Below are 13,000 nucleotides of genomic sequence, written 5' to 3'. Positions count from 1 at the left end.
GTTCCCTCTCTTACATGCTGTGACATAAGGAAAGAAATCCAACCTCTTTGTACTTTTGTTTCCCTATTAATAAGGTAAGGGTGATTATACTAGTTCCTACCTCACAGGTTGTTAGTAAGCATTAAGATAGTTAACAAATGACCAATGGTTAGAACCGTGCCAAGCACATAGCATGGCCTATATTTAAGTATTATATATTTATTATTATTATTATTATTATTATATTTCACACATTGGTTGCCTTTTCTTACCACTATATTGCTTTTGTCCTACAGTGGGAAATATGGCCACAAAAAAAATCCACTTAATTCTTAAATCTAACAACTGCAGTAAGAGAGTTCAGATCTGTCTGTCATCTTAAGTCCAGAAATGTAAAGAAGTCTCTCCATGCTCAGTTTGGGTCAGGTGTTCACTTCTAGACTAATGAAACTAGTCCAACTTGTGGGATGTAGAAGAATTTGGCAGCTGTTATCATAGCCATGTTGATGCCCCTGAGCAGCTGAAGGTGACTGGGGAGAATCACAGGGCAGGTTGGCTCCACTGTAAATTCTGGATCACCAAGATGAAACGAAGTCTCAGTAGTGCTTGGCAATACATCGTTTTCCTATCGAACTTGCTGTCCACTTTCTTGAAATAAATGTCAGTTTTCAACACTTGTGCAAATATGTGATCATCATCCCTCCATATCTTCCTCCACCCCCCTTTCCCAAAGGAGATGAATTTACAGTGCACTGAAAATTCACCCAGTGGCTCCAGGCAAACCCCTTCCCTCTCTATATCCAGTTCATTAACGAGTTCTGCCAGCTCTCTCTCTGATATGTTTCCCAAATTTGTTAGTGTTAAAGTCTTATTCTCTACTCTAGAATACGATTTCTATAAGAATAAGGACCTTGAATCTCAATATTTTTCTCTACTCCATATGTATGGAATGGTGTCTGGTATATAGTAGGAACTCAGTATTGGTTAAATAAACTAAAGTGAAGTTATCAGAAAAGAACTCCCTTGAATGTCTATTATGTAATGTACGTACTCTGCAGTCATGTAACTACATCTATATTCTTCCCATTCTTCCCTGTCACCTGTCTCTACTTAGGAAACTCATTGTACTGATTGCGACCTGTCAGCTTTTTTTTTTTTTTTAAGATTTTATTTTAAGTAATCTCTACACCCAATATGGGACTGGATCTCACAACACTGAGACCAAGAGTTGCATGCTCCACCGACTGAGTCAGCCAGGTGCCCCAACTTGTCAGCTTTTTAATGTATTCATCCTTCTCCCATTAAGAAGAAAAGCAGAAAAAAGCTTTTCATTTTCTCATATCCCTATATATTACCACTAGGTGTCAAGACAATGTTTATGTGGCTCTCTGAATTGAATGTTAAAAGTTAAAGCGAAATACTATTAATTTGGGCTTCTGATTATTGGCCTTGAGAATTTTTAATTATCCAGATGTAATTAGGACTTTGCAATTAGACTAATTTGTGGGTGTACTTTATATTTGAATAATTTCAGCTTGACTTTATAATCTCAATTCCATCTCAGGATGGAAACATATGATTTGTCTTTGTAGTTTGATTTCATAATGTCAGGAAGTTTCTACAGTAATTCAGGTGGTGTCTGGCAGTGACCACAAAGACAGCAGAGTCCTATCATTTAAGAAAAAACACAATTTAAGAAAAGACACTTTCCTCTCACTCCTTCACACACACCAGCCTGTTTTATACCCCCCAGCACTCCATTGAAGCATCCATATTATATTTTATTCATGACCTTCACTGCACTAAAACCAATGGCCATTTTTCAGCAGTCATCCTGACAGTTAAGTGGTACTGGTCATGCCCTCCTTGAAACTTCCTTCCTTAAATTTCTAGGTCAAATCCTCTTTTGTTTTTCTCCATAATACTTGGGTATTCCTTTTCTGACTCTTTTTGTAAGCTTCATCCTCTTCTTCTTGGCCATTAAATAATCCCACACAGGTTTCTGACTTTGGCAGAGCAGACTGATTACTTTCTCTCAACAACATACTATATCTGTGAAATTCATCCTTGTTATTGCAAAATGCAGTTTTTTTGGTTCAATTTATTTTTCATTTCAGTGTATTCCATTCTAGAAATATACTACAACTTGTTTATTCATTCTACTATTTTTGGATATTTGTATTGTTTCCAGTTTTTGTGATTATAATTAAAGTTGCTAGGAACATTCTTGTACATATCTTTTGGTCGACACTGCACTCTTTACTTTGGGTAGGTTTTTAGGAGTGGGATTTCTAGGTCATAAGATATGTATAGAGTATAACAGATATACATTTATTAAAGCTAACCATAAGATTATTCAGAAATTCATTTAAAATGCAAATTACCTAAGAGTAGTCAGTGCAATCTTGAATAAGAATAAAACTGGAGGACTTAACTGCTAGATATCAGAATTTGACTATAAAGTTGCAGTAATTAAGTCACCATGGTACTAGAGCAAGTATAGATAAATAAGTGTATAGGACAGAATAAAAATCCAGAAATACATCCACACACATATAGTCATCTCATTTACAATAGAGCATCACTACAATTTACTGGGGGAAGGGTGGACATTTTAATAAATGATACTGTAGCAATATGATATTATCTGGAAAAAATGAACAGTTGTACTTTATCTGCTGTCTAGTTTTTAGAGTTGTCATCAGTAGGCAGTCATTCTCCCTCCTGGTAGTAATCGGAAGTTGCACCACATTAGGATCTTCATGGAGGTCCTGATTAAGATTTTGCTTCCAGACAAGTTGGGGCAGTTTATATTCCTAGAAGCAATAAACAAAAGTACAAAACTTATATAACTTTACTAGCATTCAATATTATATTATTTTATGTATTTCTCATTTCATAGGATTTAATGTACTTACATATGTATAGTAAACTTTACAGTGAGAGTTTAATGAGGTTTAAAAATTTCTTTTGCTGTTCAGTGTTGCTATTGAGAGCAATCAGTCATCCTTGCTCACAGGGTAATGATGATGATAGTGATAGCTATGATAACTAACAGTTTTAAGTATTTTGCATATATTAGCTTTTGAGAGATCATATGGTATAGTAAAAAATTATTCTCTGTGATGTCAGTAGACCTAGGTTTCAGTTCTGCCTGCTCTGTTAATTGACTTCGTTAATTTGGCCAATTCACTATATATCCAAGTCTAGATTTTCTCTCCTCTAAAATACTGAAATACTTATCTACCTCTCAGTATTATGGGGATCACATGAAGTGATGTATGTAAGGTACTGTACATAATAATGTTTCTTCTGCTATTAAAAAAATTTTTTTAGTGGTTTATTTATTTTTGAGACAGAGAGAGACAGAGCATGAGTGGGGAAGGGGGCAAAGAGAGAAGGAGACACAGAATTGGAAGCAGGCTCCAGGCTCTGAGCTGTCAGCACAGAGCCCAACATGGAGCTCAAACCCACGAACGTGAGATCATGACCTGAGCTGAAGTCAGAGGCTTAACCGACTGAGCCACCCAGGCACCCCTCTTCTGCTACTAATAACTAATTTTTAAGTGGTTAAATGGTGACCTCTATGAAAAACTTTGAATGTATTTCAGTTAATCCTTAATTAAACAAATCTGAAATATTCTCACCATATCTCAGGATTAGTCTTTTGCTATTGTAAGCTATAGGTAGGTTGCCAGAATTCTAGTACTTATTGAGCCAATCTGGTATTTTGTATTGATTTGGATCACATGGAAATGATTATTTTGATTAACACTCTGAGTAGAAATCCTTGGCTTTTGGAAAAGAATATGCCTAGATTTACTATGATCTGTATATTTTTGTATAAAATTTCTTTTTTAATATCATATGCAAAAACAGTAAAAAACAAAGTCAAGGAAAAGGAATGCAAACATTTCTACAAAAACTCCCATTGCTAGGAGCAAACTTTGGGCAAGGACTGTGAAATGAAAACCAAATTTAATAATGATGTCCTTCTCTCCAAATTGATCTACACGTTTAACAAAATTCCTATTCAAGTTCCAGCAATTTTTTTTGTATATATGGACAATATAATTCTAAAATTCATATGAAAAGGCAGTGAAACTAGAATAAACAATTTTGAAAAAGAAGAATTGAAGTGGGAAGAATACTGTACCTGATCTTAGTACTTACTCTCTAGATACAGAACAATGTGGTATTAGTAGAGGAATAGATACATAGATATCAATGGAACAGAATAGAAAATCTAAAAGTAGACCAGCACAAATAGACCCAGCTTGACAAAGTATAAAAGCAATTCAATGGAAGAAGAGTAATATTTTCAACAAATGGCCTAGATGAATTAGACATTAATAAAAAAGCAAACCTCAATCTAAGCCTTATACTATATAGAAAATGAATTCAAAATGGACCATGGATATAAATGAAAAACAAAAAACTATAAAACTTTTAGAAGAAAACATGGGAGAATGTCTTCAGGACTTTGGGTTTGATAAAAAGTTCTTAGACATGACATCAAAATCATAATTCATAAAAGAAAAAATAATATAAATTGGACTTTATAAAAATTAAAAACTTTTTCTTTGTAGTAGATCTTAGTAAGATAATGAAAAGATAAGCTACAGATTCAGAGAAAACAGTTGTAAGCCATAGAATTGAAGCAAAGAAACAAATAAATAATTGACTATGGCCTTAGATCTAGAATATATTAAAAATCTCTCAAAGCTCAATAGTAAAAAAATTCAATTATTATATGAGAAAAATACATAAACAGATATTTCACTAAAGAAGGGTTCGGCATCATTTGCCATAACCATATTATTAGCTAAAACTACACACACACATACACACACACACACACACACACACACACACACACACACAATTAGAACTGTACACCTATCGGAACAGCTAAAACCAAAATAATGGTAATACTGTGCTGACAAGGACATTGTATCACCCATGCATCACTGGTGGGAATGTAAAATGGTACAGCTATGCTGGAAAATAGTTTGGCAGTTTATAATGAAACTAAATATGTACTTGCTATGTGTACTGGGTTAGATAGCATCCTTCCAAACTTCTTGTCTGTCCAGAATCTCAGAATGTGACCTTATTTGGAAATAGGGTTGCTAGAGGCTAAATGTTTGAATCTCCTCAAAATTCATATGCTGAGACCTAATATCCAATATGATCATATTTGAAGGTAGGGCCTTTGGCTGGGGGTGATCAGGTCATGACGATGGAGCCCTCCTGAATGGGATTAGTGCCTTTTAAAAGAAACTCCAGAGAATTCCCCTATTCTTTCTACTGTAAGGACACATTGAGAAGTTGGCCATGTATGAATTAGGAAGCAGGCCCTCGCTGGATACTGAATCTGTCAGCACCCTGATCTTGGACTTCCCAGCCTCCAGAACTGTGAGAGATAAATGTTGTTTAAACTACCTAGTTGATGGTATATTTTTTATAGCACCCTGGATGGACTAAGACAAGGGTCTTTGCAGATATATAATTAAGATGAGGTCATACCAGATTAGCATGAGCCCTAAATTCAGTATGAACTTGTGTCCTGATAAGAAGAGAGGATACTCAAAGATATGCACATAGGCAAAAGGCCATGAGAAAATGGAAACAGACATTGATTGGAGTGATCTCCCTACAATTCAAGCATTGCCAAGGACTGCTGGCAACCATCAGAATCTAGGAGAGAGGCATGGAAAAGATTCTCCCAGGGAGCCTACAGAAGTCACCAACTCTGCTGACCCATTGATTTTGGACTTCTAGCCTCTAGAGTTGTGAAAGAATGAATTTTTGTTGCTTTAAGTTATCCAGTTTATGGTAATTTGTTACCAATGTAGTCCAAGGAAACGAATACTGAGATTTTTGTATGAAGAGGTGGAGGGCTCCTTTAACAAATATCTTAAAATTAGGAAGGGGCTTTGGATTTGGTAAGGAGTAGAGGCTGGAAGAGGTATGTGACATAAGATAGAAAAAGTCTAGATTGCTTTGAAGAGACTGTTGGCGGAAATATAGATATTTAAAAGGTGATTCTGATGAGGGTTCAGAAGGAAATCAGAAATGGTCCTTGGATACTGCAGGAAAGGCAATCCTTGTTACAAAATGACAGAAACCTTATCTGAGTAGTATTCTAGTGTTGTGTTGGAAGTAGAACTGATAATTGATGAACTTGGATATTTGAGATTGGAAATTGAGATTTCCAAGCTAAGTCTGAAAGGTATATCCTGGTTTTTCCTTGATGCCTAGAGTAAATATTAGAAGAAAAACAAGTTGAGGATGAAACTGGTAAGCAAAGAACACTTGATAATCTAGATAATGCAGCTCTGAAACAGAGCCAAGGATGTGGCCAGATAGACTGCTGCTGAAGAGATCAGGTGTGTTATCCATGGATCTAATCAACTATCTTTATCAGAAGCCAAGAATAAAAATTAGGTTACCGAGAAGGATCTGTGGAAGACCCTCTTATGTGATGGTGTGGATGCCCTGACACGCACACAAGGCCAACAAGGTTTTTGAAAACATTATATCAGCAGAAATACTACCAGCTTGGACTAAAGGGGCCAGACAGGACGAAGGAATGCTTGCTACCTGACTTCTGGGATTCTACAGGAAAAAGGCTGGGACAGAACCATTCAGCTACAAACATATGCTACCCTTTAAGACAAAGGAAAAATAACTTCGAGGTCAGGGCCAGAGTGACAGACCCAGCCCTCCATCAACCTGGAGGAGGTCTTGGTCATAGAAAATTATTGTCAGACTTTGAGACCTAAAGGAACTTGCCTTCCTGGGTTGGTAATTTTCTTTAGACCAGAGACTCCTTTATTTTTTCAATTTTCTTCCTTTTGGAATCAGATTGTCTATCCTATGCCTATCCCCGCACTGTACTTGGGAAGCAGATAACTCATTTTCTAGATTTCTGGTACCACAAATGGGGAGGAACTTTGTCCCAGGATGGATTATACCTAGAGTCTTATCCCATGGCTGATTTAAATGATAGGACTTGCAACTTTCTGAGTTGAAGATACTTAAATAAGATTTAGAAGTTAGAGTTAATGCTGGAATAGGTGAAGACTTTGGGGAACATTGGGATGGAGTAACGTCATTTTACACATGGGATGGAGAATTGATAAGAATTTCAGGAGGCCAGACAAGGACTATACCAGGTTGAATAGTGTCCCTCCCAAATTCATGTCCACCAAGAGTTTCAGAGTGTGGCCTTATTTGGAAATAGGGTCTTTGATGATATAATCAGTTACATTAAGTTAAAATGAGGTCATACAGGATTAACATGGGCTGTAAATCCAATATAACTGGTGTTCTTGTAAGAAGAGGAGAGTACACACAAAGACAGACACACAAGGAAGAAGGTCACGTGATGAGGCCCATTTGTAAAGGCAGCATTTTGTACAATGCCTGGAAAACAGTAAGTGCTTCATAGATGTGAACTGAATAGTGATTTATAGAAGTATATATTTATTTATTTGTTCATTTATTTAATGTTTATTTATTGTTGAGAGAATGCAAGCAGGGTAAGGGGCAGAGCGAGGGAGACAGATCTGAAGCAGGTTCTGCACTGACAGGCTGACCACAGCAAGCCCAATGTTGCTCCTTATTCAGTTGTTTGCTTCGGCCACACCAGTCTGTGTTTATTATTCCATGTGTTTTCCTGTATTCCACTCTAATTAACATCCTCACAAAATTAAAAATAGAACTACTCTACAATCCGATAATTACACTACTGTGTGTTTACTAAAAAATATAAAAAAACTAATTCAGAGGGGTACATGTACCCCATGTGTATAGCAGCAGTATCGACAATATGGAAGCCAAATTTGGAAGCAAGCCAAATTATGGAAGTAAAGGAAGTGGTTCTTTTACTCTTTACATGTCTGCTTCACCTTTGTTTAACTCTCTCTCTACATAACAATGGAAGAAAGTTTTTTCATATAGTTCATTTGGAATTTAGCATGCACACCCTCTTTTGTTTACTTTTTTATGTGTAGGGACTGCCTTCTAGGTTGGAGTGAGTTAAGAGATGTAGAAGTTGAAACCACAGGGTAAAACTTGTCTTTTTCTTCTTCCTCTTTTCCGTCCTTCTCTTACATGGGAGAACTGGGTTTGAATCTCCACCCAGGACAGTTTAATGACAGTTATTTTTAGGGATTAAATTTGCTTACATATTTTGAGCCTTAAACTTCAGTGTTGCATTAAATTGATATTCAGTCATATTAATCTCCATTTCATTGTTATAAAACTACTACTATTCAGAACATTTCTGTAGAAAGATTGACGTTTGCTCCAGCACTCTCCTCTTCATAGCAGGAACGTCAGATGCCAGTCACAGCAAAGGTGCTCACTGTCTCTGGCATTTCTGCTCTGTGCAGTGCCAATCAGCACTGCCTGTGTCACCTCCCTGTTCCAGGCACTCAGCTGGGCCTGGTGGGGTGGCACACTGATAAAAGGTGACCTCTCCCTGTAATAACAGGGAGTTTGGAGCAGTGGTTATGGCATTGCGTTGGCTTCAGGCAGACCCTATCCCAACTAGTTGGTTAACTTAAGCTTATTGTTTAACTGTCTTTGACCCTAGTTTCCTTGAAAATGAGGACGAATGATAGTACCTCCTCAAAGGGTGGTTTGATGAACAAATGAGGTAATTCTTTTAAAGCATTTAGGAAGCATCCTGGCAGATAGGAAAATCCTCAACAAATGTTAGCTACAATTATAATCCATAAAAGCAAGATCACAATCTATGAGAGAAAAGACACACAGACAACCAAGTCTAGCACTATCTGGGAAGTGCTGTGTCATGGGTTCGTGTTCTGGGAGCAGAGGAGGAGGTGCTATTCTGAAGGAAGGACTCAGAGGATACTTTGTAGAGGAGCAGGCATTTGAGGAAGACTAAATAATCTTGGAGAATAGAGAAAAATCCTCACTAGGCCATTTCTGCTGTCCTTTGTTCTTTAGTATGTGTATCGTTTCCAGAGAATAGAAGTTTGATTTATTTTTATTTTTAATTTTTTGACATACAGAGAGTGAGAATGTGCACAAGAAAGAGAGAGAGAGAAAGAGAGAGAGAGAGAGAGAGAGAGAGAGAGAGAAAGATACAGAATATTACAAGCAGGCTCCAGACAGGCACAGTGCAGAGCCTGATACACGGCTTGATCTCACTACCATGAGATCATGACCTGAGTCAAAACCAAAACCAGAGCCATCACGGCACCCCAGTTTTTTAAAATCCACATTTGGTGACCTTATAAAATCCATCATACAGCCAATTATTTAACTTTAGTATATGTGCTGCCCAAGCGAGCACACAACTATTTAATTAATTATAGTATGTCCAGGTGGATAAGTTAACATAAAGGACCTCTTTCTCTAGCATTGCCTTGGGAACAATTTGATGACTGGTTCATTGCAAGCTGCAATTATGTAGTCACTGAGAAATCACTGGGGGCTAAGAAACATTCACCTCCCAGAGGCAAGAGAGGTCCTATGATTTTAAGTTGCATCTAGTTTGGACAGGTCTGAAGGAAAGATGAAAGTGTCTGGCATTCAAGGCCCTTTATAATCTGACTCTAACCTTCTCATCCACCTATCTCTTCATTTTTTCCAGTATAGGACCTATGCTTTTTAAAATCTTGTGTCTACATTGTCTTCCAAACAGAAATCCATTCCTCATTCAGCCCTTGCTCATCATGTTCCTTCTATTCCTGTACCCTTTGCTTATTCAAATACTACCCAAATGCTGAGACCTAGGTAAAGTGCTCAACTCTGGAGATAATGTCAGCTCCATCTCACAGTCACCCCTTTCAACATGAGCTTTCTTCCTGTGGCATTTGGGACCCATTGTCTTCTGTTACTCTTTTTATTTAGTATGGAGATCCATCTTTCAAATCTTACTGGCAATTTCTGGTTAGGAACCTTCTTAAATTTCATTTATGTTCTCAGCTCTATTTAGTAGGATGTATGCAATAGGTGTTTAATAGTTGATGAATTTTTGTGCTCATTTACCTTAGGGGAGGCATATGCTAACCATGAGAAATCTGTAATAAATATGATCCAGTGCTTCCTATTTAAGGGCTTTCAGATAGCTGTGGGGGTCAGCATTCACTCAGTTAACAAGCAGAGAAGCCCTCATACGATGTTGCAAGTGGTCAGTGGCAGGAGAGTTTCAAAGTAGTATTCAGAGGGGGAAGACTGTACCCTGTTTTTTTTCACTTGTGCATTTTCAAAACCTAACTCAATGCCTGGCAAATAGTGAATGCTCAGATATTTGTTCACTGAAATGGAGGAGTGACTTCTACTTATAGAGTCAAGGAAGCCTTGAAAGAAAGGTATTTTATTAAGACTAACCTAGAAAGATGAGTTGGAATTGAGAGATATAGTTGGAATCAACAACACAAAGACCCTTGAATAGTATCTTTTCTCTTAATATCCCCTTTCACACATTCTCCTGTTTACTCATCTCCCCTGACTGGGGGCCTGGGATTTGAGGGAATTATAGCCATTACCACCTTGTTTTCAAGTCCCAAGTGATTTTGGAGCTCTGATACCCAATCATGACAATTCTATCACTCCATGAACATTTGGCTCCATGAATGACCAAAAACACATGGAGACAAACTCCACTCCATAGAGTCAGGCTGTCTTATTTTGATACTATTTGGCAAGTTTTCTGCTCTCACTCTTTTCCCTGCCTTGTAGAAGTTTAGATGGGCAGGTTAAAAGAGTAGAGGACATGTTACTGGATATCAGTGTTCCAAAACCAAGATGGCCATAACAGATCTGGAACAATGTCTGGAAAATTCAAAGGTAATTTTATCAGTTTCTAAAGGGTTACAGGGTATCAGTCCCCTCTGTCTCTCTCCTTCTGTCTCTGTCCCTCTTTTTTTTTTCTTAATTTATTTTTGAGAGACAGAGAGAGACAGTGCGAACAGGGGAGGGTCAGAGAGAGAGGGAGACACAGAATCCGAAACAGGTTCCAGGCTCTGAGCTGTCAGCACAGAGCCCAACGCGGGGCTCTAACCCACGAACCGTGAGGTCGTGACCTGAGCCGAAGCTGGATGCTTAATGGACTGAACCACCCAGACGCCCCTCTCTGTCCCTCTTTCTCTCTGTAACTGAACCCAACTCTGTATAATGTTGCAATTCAAGCACCATCTTCTAAGTTTGGATTCTCCAGAGAGAGGATATGATTGTTTCAAACCTAGTCACAGCCCGCCTTGGAGTAAGAAGGATAAATGGCCTTCAGAAATGTCCATTCCTAATCCTCCGAACCTATGAATATGGTTGACCCTTGAACAACTCAGGGGTTAGGGACACCGATCACCCCTTTCCACTGCACAGTGGAAAATTGCATGTAACTTTTGGTTCCCTAAACTTAATTAATAGCCTACTGTTGAATAGAGGCCTTACCAATAACATGAACAGTTGATTACCACATATTTTGTATCTTATATGTATTAAATACTGTATTGTTACAATAAAGTAAGGTAGAAAAAAGGAAGTATTATTTAGAAAATCATAATGGAGGAGTGCCTGGATGGCTCTGTCATTTAGGCATCTGACATTTGGTTTCAGCTCAGGTCATGATCTTGCGGTTTCGTGGGTTTGAGCCCCATATTGGGTTCTGCGCTGGCAGCATGGGGTCTGCTTAGGATTCTCTCTCCCTCTCTCCCTTTGCCCCTCCCTGACTCGCACTGGCTCTCTCTCAAAATAAACAAAAAACAATCTTTAAAATAAAAACTAAAAATAAAACAATAAAGAAAATCATAAGGGGAAAAAACCAAAAAGAAAAAATAATGCAAAAGAAAACCATAAGGAACAGAAAATAAATTTATAGTACTGATTTATTGAAAAGAAAATCTGTCTGTGCAGTTCAAACCTGTGTTGTTTAAGGTCAACTGCCTGTTGCCTAACATGGCAAAAGGGATTTTGCAGGTGTACTGTTACTTCATTTTTTTATTATTGAAGTATGGTTGACATATAATGCTTTATTAGTTTCTGGTGTACAACTTGGTGATTTGACAATGCCATACATTATATGATGCTCACCGTGATGTGTCATCTGTTACCATACAACAGTATTACAGTAGTAGTGACTCTATTCCCTGTGCTCTACTTTTCATCCCTGTAACTTATTAATTTTATAACTGAAAGCTTGTCCCTCTTATAACCTTCACCTATTTTGTTCATCCTCCCACCCCCCCCTTGCTCTGACAACCACCACTTCTTTGTATTTATGAATTTGTTTCTGTTTTTATTGTTGTTTGCTTGTTTGTTCATTTGTTTTGTTTTTTAGATCCCATATATAAATGAAATAATATTGTCTTTCTCTGTCTCACTTATTAGCATGGTACCCTTAGGTTCATCCATGTTGTCATAAATGGCAATATTTCATTCTTTTTTATGACTCAGTAATGGCTGAGGATATATACACATATATACATATACAACATACATATTCCATGTCTTTTTTATCCATTCATTTATCGATGGACATGTAGGCAGATTCTGAACCTTCAATATTGTAAATAATGCTATAATAACACAGAGGTGCATATATATTTGTTATTATTTACATTTAAGTTAGTTAATATATAGTGCAGTATTGGTTTCAGAAGTAGAATTCAGTGATTCCTCACTTACATACAACACCTGGTGCTCATCACAAGTGTCCTTCCTAATACTCATCACCCATCCAGTCCATCACTCATCTACCTCCCTCCATTAACCCCTAGTTTGTTCTCTATCATTAAGAGTCTCTATGGTTTGTTTCCCTTTTGTCTCTTCCCCCCAACTTCCCATATGTTCATCTGTTTTGTTTCTTAAATTCCATGTATGAGTGAGATCATATGATATTTGTCTTTTATTGACTTATTTTGTTTAGCCTAAAATATTCTAGCTCCATCCACATTGTTGCAAATGGCATGATTTTGTATTTTTGATGGCCAAGTAATATTCTGGTGTGTGTGTGTGTGTGTGTGTGTGTGTGTGTGTGTGT

Source organism: Suricata suricatta, chromosome 1 (genome assembly GCF_006229205.1).
Source record: "Suricata suricatta isolate VVHF042 chromosome 1, meerkat_22Aug2017_6uvM2_HiC, whole genome shotgun sequence".
Taxonomy (NCBI): domain Eukaryota; kingdom Metazoa; phylum Chordata; class Mammalia; order Carnivora; family Herpestidae; genus Suricata; species Suricata suricatta.
The sequence above is the reverse complement of the archived record's forward strand: the minus strand, read 5'-3'. Positions refer to the sequence as shown.